The sequence below is a fragment of the Eptesicus fuscus genome, chromosome 11 (genome assembly GCF_027574615.1).
Source record: "Eptesicus fuscus isolate TK198812 chromosome 11, DD_ASM_mEF_20220401, whole genome shotgun sequence".
Lineage (NCBI taxonomy): Eukaryota > Metazoa > Chordata > Mammalia > Chiroptera > Vespertilionidae > Eptesicus > Eptesicus fuscus.
In genome coordinates this window covers 31,297,906-31,309,998 of record NC_072483.1, presented here as the reverse complement: position 1 = coordinate 31,309,998, position 12,093 = coordinate 31,297,906, and positions in this window count along the sequence as shown.

Sequence of the window (12,093 nt, the reverse complement as noted above, 5' to 3'; positions counted from 1 at the left end):
TACCATACTAGTAAGTAACGATTCTTGCTACATGAAATAATCCTTTATGTGCTTCCAAAAATCCTCCTGTTGCTTTTTATTGTGCATTTTCTCTCATTTACTCCTCAGTGAAATGAAATCCTTTGTTAGAAGAAATGAAGAGTGTCTAGTCACCATATTTTAAATAAGAAATTTCCGTAAGCTTGATGATAGGTAGTGTATTTAATATAAACATTTTCACCTCCCTGCATTTTCCTCATCTTCTCCCATTTCAAAACTGCTTATTCACTCTGAGAACTGGAAGGAGCAATAGATGAAGGATTAAGATTTAAAGCTCAATTAACAATTCTGTCACAAAATAACTGTGTGCCTTTGGATTAAATACTTCAAACCTTCTGAGTTTTGTCAACAGTAAAGTGTGGAATTTGAACAGAATTATCTCTAACTATTTGTCAATCTTTAAAAGCAAGTTCTAATGCTTCCCTGAAATCTATCTAGTTTTTCCACATTAATTAGGGAATCTAGAACTTGTCACAGCATGCTGATGCTAAATATAAAAGTTAGGTCATCATCGTGAATACATTTATTCCTATTTCTGAATCCTAGTCTCATAATAATATTTTTAAATTATTTAACTTCAGAGGTAAAATAAAAATAATTGTATTATTCATGGTAACCTCAAGGCTTTTTTTCCACGCTAATCTTGCTCATCCTTATTAACTTTGAATATTTTTAGATTTGTTTAAGTGTATCAGCTGAGAATATACCCATTAAAATTTATTTTGTTTCTCATGATTATTTCTCCAACATATTATTTTCTTATTATAATCTGGGAAACCATGGACTTACCAATCTGTCCACTTGGCAATACATCATTTACTCCCTTAATTATTATTCTCACAAATCACCAAGGAAAATATTTAGGGCTTGTTTCAGGGCTTGTGCTGGCCCCAGAGAAGTACCATCATTGTTGACACTGATTCTCTGATAAGTTCTCTTTGCATAATGACCATGAGTTGTGTGATCCATGTTACCAATTGACTTATTTTCCATTTCCCTTTTTATTTGGATTACATTTAGTGCATGTATGTTCTATTGGTCTACTTTCCTTGAGAGATAGAAAGGCTGTCCACACTAAGAGGATGACAACCAGAGACCTATTTAGATAATATATAAGGAAAGGAATCTTACCATGGAGGAAAAAAGAAAAAACAACAACAAAAAAACATTACAGCTAAATAAGCTATATTAATTAATATATAAAATGTAAATGGGTCAAAATATCCAATTAAAATCAGAGATTATCAGAATGGATTGTAATACAGACCCAACTATATGCTGCCAATATGAAAGACACTTTAAATATAGAATCACAAATAGCTTAAAGGTAAGAAAAAAAAGCCCTGGCTAGTTTTTCTCAGTGGTTAGAGCATCTGGAAATGGATCAAAGGGCCTTGGTTCAATTCTGGTCAAGGGCACTTGCCTCAGTTGTGGGTTCAATCCCCAGCCCCGATTGGGGCTCATATGGGAGACAACCAATTGTCGTGTCTCTCTCACATCAATGTTTCTCTCTCTCTCTCTCTCTCTCTCTCTCTCCCCCTCTCCTCCTCCTCCCTTCCACTCTCTAAAAAATCAATGGAAACAATATCCTCAAGTGAGGATTAAAAAAAAAAAAAAAAATACACACTATCCAAACACTAATCATAAGAAAATTAAAGTGACTGTATTTATATCAAAGTAGGCTTCAAATAAAAAGTATTTTTCAAGATAAAGAGAAAAATTTTAAATGATAAGTCACTGAATTTATTAAAAATCATGACAATTTTAAATGTAATATACCTAATAATATAACTTCAAAGTACATGAAACAAAAATTGACAAAACTAAATGGAGAAATAGATAAATTAACAATAATCACTGGAGACTTTAACGGTCAACTCTCAACAACTGACAGAACAAATAGATTTAAAAAAATCAATAGCAATTTGTAATATTTGAACCTCACTATCAGCAAGTGCATTCAAGATCATACTCTTTACTATATGTAAATATACCTCAATAAAATAAAGAAATAAAATGTTCCTAAACTCAAAAATTGTGATACATGTCATATCACAGGTATGTATAATAAGACAATCTATATAGTTACTAGAGGCTTGGTGCACAAATTTGTGCATGGGTGGGGTCCGGCCGGCCTGCCCCAATGGGGACCCATCAGGCCGGGCCCGAGCAGGGTATTGGGGACCAAGCTGGCTAGGGGGGGGCCCAATTGAGGTCTGGATCAGGCTGGTTGGCTGCTGCAGTGAGCATCATAGCCACAGGTTGTTCTGTTCGTTCTGCCATTCCAGTCACTGGGCTTTTATATATATATATAGACTAGAGGCCCAGTGCATGAAATTTGTGCACTCTGGGTGTTCCCTCAGCCTGGTCTGCACCCTCTCTCAGTCCGAGAGCCCTCTGGGGATGTCCAACTGCCAGCTTAGGCCCGCTCCCCCTGTGGGAGTGCACTGACCACCAGGGGGCAGCTCCTGCATTGAGTGTCTGCCCGCTGGTCATACCAACTGGTCGTCCCGCCATCAGGCTGAAACTGACACTCCGACATCCCCTGAGGGGTCCCAGATTGTGAGAGGGCACAGGCCAGGCCAAGGGATCCCAACGGTGCACGATCAGGGCTGGGGAAGGATGTGGGTGGTTGGTCAGCTGGGGAGGGACCACAGGAGGGCTCCAGGGTGTGTCCAGACCATCTTGCTCAGTCCCGATCGGCCGGACCCCAGCAGCAAGCTAACATACCAGTCGGAGTGTCCACCTCCTGGTGGTCAGTGCATGTCATAGCAAGCCATTGAGTGGCCTTAGCATGTCATTAGCATATTATGTTTTGATTGGTTGAACAGACAACTGGACAACCAGACACTTAGCATATTAGGCTTTTATTATATACTAGAGGTCCGGTGCACGAATTCGTGCACCAGTGGGGTCCCTCAGCCTGGCCTGTGGGATTGGACTGAAACCAGCTCTCCAACATCTCCTGAGAGGTCCCAGATTGTGAGAGGGCACAGGCCAGGCCAAGGGACCCCACCAGTGCACGATCAGGGCCGGGGAGGGACACGGGAGGTTGGCCAGCTGGGGAGGAACCGCGAGAGGGCTCCAGGGCATGCCTGGCCCATCTTGCTCAGTCCTGATTGGCCGGACCCCAGCAGTAAGTTAACCTACCAGTCGGAGCATCTGCCCCCTGGTGGTCAGTGCACATGATAGCGAACAATTGAGCAGCCTTAGCATATCATGAGCATATTATGCTTTAATTGGTTGAATGGACGACCAGATGACCAGACATTTAGCATATTAGACTTTTATTATATAGGAGGATATTTATTTGTATGCATATAAAGAAATCAGTTCATTTGACCATATCGCAATCTGCTTTTCTGAACTGATTTGAGTGGATTTTTCTTAATGTTACTACCTAGACAAAACAGAAATTCAATGTGTTTTTGGTTAATGACCTCAGCATATCATATAGGTGGCTTCATGAACTCAAATATACAAGTGCCTGTGAGAGATCCAGATCCTGGAAATTGGGATAAGTGCCCTCCTACACCTGGGAGCCTGGGTGCTATTGGCAGATGAAAGGTAGGCAGTGGAGGAAGTAGTTCTTCCTATTGATCTAAAAACAATCTGAGTCATAGCCCATGATATAGGAGTGCTGTACAAGATCTCAGAGGTCATCTAGGTCAGCCCTCTAATTTTACAGGTGGAGAGCCTGACACCGAGATAGGTTGCCCAGGGGAACACAGCTAGTTAGTTGTTATCAAAATGTCCATATTCCCAGCACCATGTGAAGTCATATCTGATGCTTCTAATCTCTATAAATTATCCACCATTTTCTTTTTTCATTGTCAATTTCTTATGTGTACTTTGTTTTTAGGTAACTTTATTTAATATTCTTTTTTTTTCCTATTTTTTACACAAATTTATGTATACTATTACTACGCAAACTGCTCTACACTTTGCTTTTGAAATTGTTTTAATGTAACAGTATGTCTTGAAGTCAATTTATTTTAATATATAGCCACCATTTTCAAAGTAAAAGTGAGTGAACCATCAGGGCATACATTTTTCAGTTTAAATGTTGTATTTTGAATCTCCCTCAATCCATTTAAGGCTTCATTTGATATATATTTGAACCAGATTTAGACCAGAAAGGAAAGAGTGAGTAACTTAACTGTCTTTGCCTGAGCCCATAAGCCTTTAGGGTTGGCTCATGACAGAGACAGTTTCATTGCAAGATAATTGTGTTTCAATTTCTTATAGCAACTTCTCCATTGAGGCTTTAAGATCAGTGAGGGGAATGAAATGCATCATTGAATTACACCCATTTCTATTCCATAAAGTGAACATAACTATTAATTTGCACTTAGTTTAGACATAGTAATTTTATGTGTTTTTTTTAATTTAAGGATTATTTATATTTTTAAGATGTAAGCAAAATTTCTCTTTCTCAAATTTTGTTCAACCTCATTGTTTTTACCCCTATGTAATTTTAGAAAATCTAGAGATATTGCTTGTATCACAATTTTCTTTGGAGATTGATCTTGCAGCCTAATGCTCTGTTAATATTTTAATGCAAATTGGTTTTTCTCTTAGTAGTGAAGAACTTGGAGGGCTTGTGTGTGTGTGTGTGTGTGTGGAGGGGGGGGGAAACAGTAGATATTAGGGATCTGGAATTACTCAAATAATTTGCTCTCTGAAGGACTTTCTGAGACACTTAGGATTATTATGCAAAGAGGTTTTCATAGTTAGAATTGCCGTTCTCAGAGTCTCTCTACTCATTCACCTGAGTGTGTTTAAGAACCCTGTGATATGTTCTGTCAGCATCAGTCAGTTTGGGAGGTCTCAAGATGTCTATAAGTCTATGGACTGCCTCAGTAGATGAGTTCCAGAGAAGGGCAAAATCTTCTGGTTCTCTTCTCTGCAATTTTTGTGACCTAACTTTCTAGGGCCTCTGACTGAGAAGTGTAGGCCAGGTAGCACTCAACAAGACTCTTAAAAATACCAACTGAGAACTCTAGGGGGAAATAAAACTATAAATTCATATATATGGAAAGCATCATTTTGGGAAAGTTTCCAAGATGTACTAATTGGGCAACAGCTAGTCAGCTTTTTTGGGAAATGAATCAAAGTTGAATGCCTTCCATTGTACATTAAAATAAATAAGCCTCTCTTAAGGATGTTAATATTAGCCTTTCTTTCTAATTCACTGCTTTCAATATAAATAAATACATTCATATTTTTCCCATTTTTTAAATTTTCTCACCATGCCAAGAATTCTTATGTACACAAAATTTGGTTTCAAATGTCTATTTTAATTGTATATGAACCACTGGAAGTACCCTGGTGCCAACGTGTTAAGAGCCTTTAGTGACCTCCTGTAACATTAACCTAGACTTCTACATGTCAGACTTGGTGACAGGGGGTACTCCTGAGAGCAGTAGTTTGATTGATGTCATAGCGTTGCGGGGACAATGTGGAAGCACCAGGGGGCATTTTCAGAGGCAGCATGGAGGATATAAGCCAGAACAAGTGTACTGGCATCAATCCTCAGTAAATATTTATTAAGATCAATGGCTACATGCAATGTGCTGATGGTAGATATTTGCTCTGAGTTAAAATTAAGATGAATTATATTATTGATGTATTAGGACCTTTTCTTTGCTTTTAAAGTATAGGACAGGTTTTTTTTTGTGTGTTTTTTTCCCCTTCTTTGCGTAACCTACACATCTTGCTAGCTACCAGACATTGCATCATAATGCTTACATATTCATTTAACCTATGGCTGATCTCTAGTGGGTTAGTGACAATGATGTGACCTACAGAAAAGTCTTGGATAAGGGCCAGGATCATATTGTGGTGAGTCATTTGACCTCTACTTATGTGGCCAGTTTTAAGGCCATAACAGTCAGTTCATAATCACATTCAACAGCACTCGATGAGTAATAATAGCATACACTGTAAAAAGCAGTGCCTTTTCGAGAGGGTTCTTTGGAGGTTGGAGTGAAGAAGGAGGGCCTAGAGAACCCTTCGAACTACAAGATGTTTACAGAAGGCAAAATTCTTGTTGGCTGCCATAAAAAAATATTTTTCTTCTCTCTAATATAGGTTTCAAAAAGTAATGGTTGCAAGACTTTGAGCATCTGGGGTATATTTTGCAGGATGCCCTTTTCCCTTAAATAGGTGTCCTTCAAAATAAAGAATAATATTTTGGGTTTTAATGTACAGCTTGGGCATACGGAAAATTTCAGTGGAAGGATCTTTTAGAATAAAAACATAAAATATTTTGAATAATTAAACAAAAGCAAATAAAATAATCTTCCATTTCTGCAACAAAAAGGAAGGGAAAAAATGGGTGTTGCCATGTTTTCTATATTCTTTAACAGGTAAGCCATAAACTATTTGATAAGTGCTACCTGTCCAGCAGAGAATATGATCTAAAGTACTGAATCTGCTCTGCTAAAGTCAAATCAGTTGTTCCAAAAGGAAACATTTTTCCTGCTACAAACTGGTCTACAGCAGTGAATCTCAGAATCTGATCTGGAATCACTGGTTATTCATTATAACCCTTGTTCATGGATCACACATGATCCAAGTCCTATAATAACCCCATGTAAGGCATTCAACTTTCAAATAAATATCATAGACAAATTATGAGACCTAGACATTTCTTTAGAGGTTTGTCATCAAAATCATTTCAACTTGACCTCTAAATTCACGGTGTAGTTTTTCTAGGAACATCTGTGGACTTTTTTCTTTGTTGGTTATTAGTTTTATTTACCAAAGTATTAGCCCTTTGCCCAAACAGAAATTGAGAGCTGCTGGTCTAAAGAGCAATATCTGCAAAATGAGGTTAAATATTTTCAAATATATTGTCTATTTTGCATAAGCTAATGACTCCTTTCAAATTATCCTAGCCAAATTATTTTCTCTTTCCTCATTCTGAATTCAGGGATAATAAAATAGTGGTTACTGGGGTGTTTTTGTTTATAAGTTTTATCTAACAATTACTGCCTTTTGCCTTTTCATTAAACAAACACTAACCTCAACTTAATTTTTCCTTCCTTCCTTCCTTCCTTCCTTCCTTCCTTCCTTCCTTCCTTCCTTCCTTCCTTCCTTCCAACTTTCTTTCTTTCTTTTCTTTCTTCCTTCCTTTCTTTCTTTCTTTCTTTCTTTCTTTCTTTCTTTCTTTCTTTCTTTCTCTTTCTTTCTTCCTTTCTTCCTTTCTTCCTTTCTTCCTTTCTTCCTTTCTTCCTTTCTTCCTTTCTTCCTTTCTTCCTTTCTTCCTTTCTTCCTTCCTTCCTTCCTTTCTTCCTTTCTTTCTTTCTTTCTTTCTTTCTTTCTTTCTTTCTTTCTTTCTTTCTTTCTTTCTTTCTTTCTTTCTTTCTTTCTTTCTTTCTCCCTTCCTCCCTCCCTCCCTTCCTCCCTCCCTCCCTCCCTCCCTCCCTCCCTCCCTCTCTCTCTCTCGCTCTCTCTCTCTCTTTCTTTCTTTCTTTCTTTCTTTCCTTCCTTCCTTCCTTTTCAAAGGATTTTTTTCCAGAAACTTGATAGGACATCTCTGACTCAATTTTTCAAGTCTTAGATTAAAATATTGAATGCTACTTGACCAGCCACATAACTTAAGTCACTCGGCTTTGTATGTCTCATCAGATTGACAACGAAGCTTTGGTGGTCTCTAAAAAATGGCCTGATTTGTGCATAGTAATACTCTTCGTTTTTCTTTGACTACTCCCAAAACTCGGAAAAATGTGTATCCTTTAAATATACCACAGGCTTTTTAAAGAGAACAACTTATAAAGAACGCATTCTTTAATTTTTTTCCTGAGGAAAGTTTCTTAAATATGTATCATATTGCACTAACCAATTGATATAAATTCTATTTGGATATTTAGCAGATTAAGTAGTCAATGAGCCTTATAATTCTGTATTAATCCTTTATGTGTTAATCTTTTGTTTTCTTTTTCTGGGAAATACTGAAATATAAAGAAATGTCTTCAGGAATCAAAGACAATGAAGTTTGGAAAGGGCATTTGGAAAAGACTATGTGTGCCCTATACTATACAGAACCAGAGTTATATGGTCTGAGTCACTGAAGAATGTAACGAATTCTTTGTCAAATGTTCTGTAAACAAAGAAAAGGATAATCAATTGGCAATGAGTTATTATTCAACATTCACCCAGCTGTGTCATTTCCTGTTGGCTAAAGAATGAGGACCAAGTCCATACATCAGCAGTCAATCATATTAGCAGTCAATATTAATGAGGAAAAACAAGACCAAATTCTGTAACCCAGACTAGAGCACACATACCAAACAGCCTACACAGCTTATCTGAATGCCCTTGACAGGGCAAAGAGCCATAATTCTAAGTGAAAATTAAAGAAAAGATAGATTCTCTTCCAAGGGAACAAATTCTTCCCAAATAACAGGTTCAATCCCTTAAATTCTATGAACCATCCTTTCCTCAATTCCTCTTTCTCAAAACAAAACAAAAAACAAACAAACAAAAAACACCAAAATAAACCTACTACTGTTTTGATGTTGCATGAGGCCAGCTGAGTGACGATCCCAATGAAGAGACAATTCTGAAAGTGTCACCCTCGTTACAAGTTCACACCCTGCTCTTATCTTTATATTGCACTTCCTGTATTTGAAGCTATGTCACATCCACCATCTTATTAAATTCTCAGAGAGAATGACTATGACTCATAGCCATATGTTCTGACATAACGTCTATGAAGGCATTCTGCATGTTTTCTTGTTTTTATGTCATCTCTTGCTTCGTTGGTGATGCCTGTGAGAGACCTGTGCTTTCTCCTCATGATGCACCTGCTCCTTCAAATACTTTGACTGGCGTCTGAAGAGAGGCAGGCAACTGTGAATAAACAATTAGGATTACGCCTCACAATTTTCCACTGTGAGCTGAGATCTCCATACGTACCCTTCACCTGAGAAGGGGGTTGTCTGTAGTGTGTTTCTAAAGAAGAATGTTCTAAAGTATAAGGCACATGATTTTTTAAGCAGCCTTATTGTGCAAATTAAAGGAGGCAGATATTATCATTCTCTTGCAAGGATGAAACTAAGGAAAATAATTCAGCCAGCATTTGCCCGAGGTCAGACAGTGCCTTAGTGGTTAGCCTGGACTAAAATCCAAATTTTCAGACTTGTAGTCCAGTGCTTCCAGCAAGAACAGAGCTATTGCTTATCAGTCCTATGCCATCCCCAAAAGCTGATTCTCTCTAATTCTCCCTCTCAACCCTTTTTGTGTCAGATGTGATGCAGTTTCTATAGAAATTCGGACTTCCCCCTAATAAGTAAAGGGTTAACGACAAAGGAAATAATTTTTTTTTAGCTCAAACCTCTTTGGACAATTGAATGCTGAATACACACAGTTTATTCACCAATCTATGTTGAAATGTTTGCTTTTTTTCTCCTTTTGAAGTTAGGGGTAAGCTAGAGAAGGAGAGGGTAATAGGAAGACAAAGGAAGATAAACAGAAGCAATGGTAAAGGGAAGGATATTAGGTTAATATACAAGGGTAGGCAAAAGTAGGTTAATAAATATAATAAATAGTACAATAATTAATAGTTAGTGCAAGAATAAACTGTGTTTTGCGTATTTACAATGGTAAACCTAGTTTTGCCTACCCTTGTATGATCCCCTAGATGGGGCTTCACATCTTCCAAATGAATGTTTTTCTTAGGGAAAAACCTCCCATTGCAGTCTAAACTTTTAGTCTTTTCTAGGACTTTAGGTGTCATTTAGGTCTGAAAATTTCATTAAAGATGAGCAGTTTCATCAAGGATTCAGTTATCAGAGTGACAGTTGCAGACCTAGAACTGGGTCCATTCATTCATTCTTTCTTTAATTCCTTAATTCATTCATTCATTTAAGTAATCATGTCACTACTCTGCTTCAAACCTTCCTATGTCTAACTAGAATGAAATCCAAACTCTATCACCATATCTCCATCGGCCAATTATTTCATCCCTACCTGCTTTCTTCTGCTTCCCTCCCTATTTTCTTCTTCCCTTAATGGGCCCCAATCACTCTGGCCTTCTGAATTCTGTTCCTTAAATCTGCCAAACTCTCTCCCCTCCATACAATCTTTTCACTATCTGCTTCCTTGCCTTCCACTAGACCTTCTCATGGCTGATTTGTTCTCATCATTGAAGACTCAACTTCCTTATAGAGGCACTGCCAGGCCACTGTGCCTAATCCCCACCTGCTATGCTTTACCATGCCATCCTGTTTTTTCTTCATAGAGCTCAGCACTGTCATTCTTATTTGTGCAGTTGCTTCCTTATTCATTGTGCATCTCTAGTCTGGAATGTGTGCTCTGTGAGCATAGCAAACAGGTCTGGCTTGTTTACTGTTATATTCACAGTTCCTAGAACACAGTGCCTGGCATATAGCAGGTGCTTAATAAACACTTATTGAAATAAAGACTAAATTAATTTTTTAAAAATTAATTTAAAAAATTAATTTTTGAATATCCATCCACATGGAGCATTAGAGATTCAAAGAAGAAAAGGAAAGAATTCTTACCCTAAAGAGACTCAAAGGTTAGTGACTTCAGGCAGTTGATTTTCTACTCTATTACATAGCCATTAAATTTCACTCAGCAACTTGCAGATTCCTGGAGATTCAGGTAACCTGATTTCCAAAAATAGCCATCCACTCTGATTCCAGATTATTCCTGGGTAAAGTGATCATGTCTCTCAGTTTGCCTGGGACAGACCGTGTTTACCATTGTTGTTCTGATGTAGTCATTTTTCTCTCAAAATTGTCCCAGCTTATATGATAAACTACACAGTTCTTCTATTCCTTGTTAGCCAATTACTGATAATTAATAATTATTGCTAGTTAGAGTGGTCTAACCATATAGACTATGTCAATTCAAGAATATGGAAAGTCAAATCATATCTCTAGAAAGGGGCAAATTTCTAAGTAAAATATTGAGGGAAAAATAGAGTATATCTAATTTTCCCAGTTCCATTTAGTGAGGCCACTAATGAGGCCAGAATTTCCTGTGATACGTTCAGTAGTTCTGAGAAGTGCAAATAAGAGTTATGTGCCAAATAAAAAATAGGTTGATGATTCTTTATTGTGCCAGAAACTAATCTGAGAACCTCATTTACATTTCCTCATAATTACTGTTTTATATTTCCTCATAGTTATTGTTATTATAACTCCTATTTTACAGATGATGAAATTGAGGCTTAGAGAGGTTAAATAACTCACCCAATGTTACACAGATAGAAAATATGAAGTTTAGGAACTAAATACACCTCTTTGTGATCTATTGCCCCCAACCACTATGCCAATTACTTCTTTTTTTTTTTTAAAATATATTTTATTGATCTTTTACAGAGAGGAAGGGAGAGGGATAAAGAGCTAGAAACCTCGATGAGAGAGAAACATCGACCAGCTGCCTCCTGCACACCCCCCACCGGGGATGTGCCCACAACCAATGTACTTGCCCTTGACCGGAATCGAACCTGAGACCTTTCAGTCCGAAGACTGACGCTCTATCCACTGAGCCAAACCGGTTTCAGCTGCCCATTACTTCTTAAACAAACAAGTAAGTAAACAAGTAAAGAAGTTGATAAAAGATTCCTGTACATAAGTAGATTTGAGGATGATGGGTTAAATAAATCATCCTAAGTAGGCTACTTTGCTACAAGACTTTTTCTGTCTGCAACATGTCAAAATACTTGGTACATCTTCAAGGAGTGATATGAGCACAGTGCCTCCATCACTAATTGGGCCATGGCATCCTTTTTTTTTCGGGGGGGAGGGGAAGGGGTGAGGAGGACTAAAGTTCTGCAGAGCAAACTCTGGCCTATGCTGCTTCAGGAACCCGAGCACGGCCAGCCATCCTCTTCTCTGCGGGTCAGCCCTCCACAATGTGGACCGAGAGTCCACATCAGTGTCTTCCTCTGTGGGGCTCCAATTTCTCAGCTCTGAAAGGAAGAGGAGGCCGTCCTTGGACCCCTGAGACTTCATGGTAATAGCGTCTAATACTTACATTCATGCTTTTAACCACCCTTCATTGTGCCTTTTCACT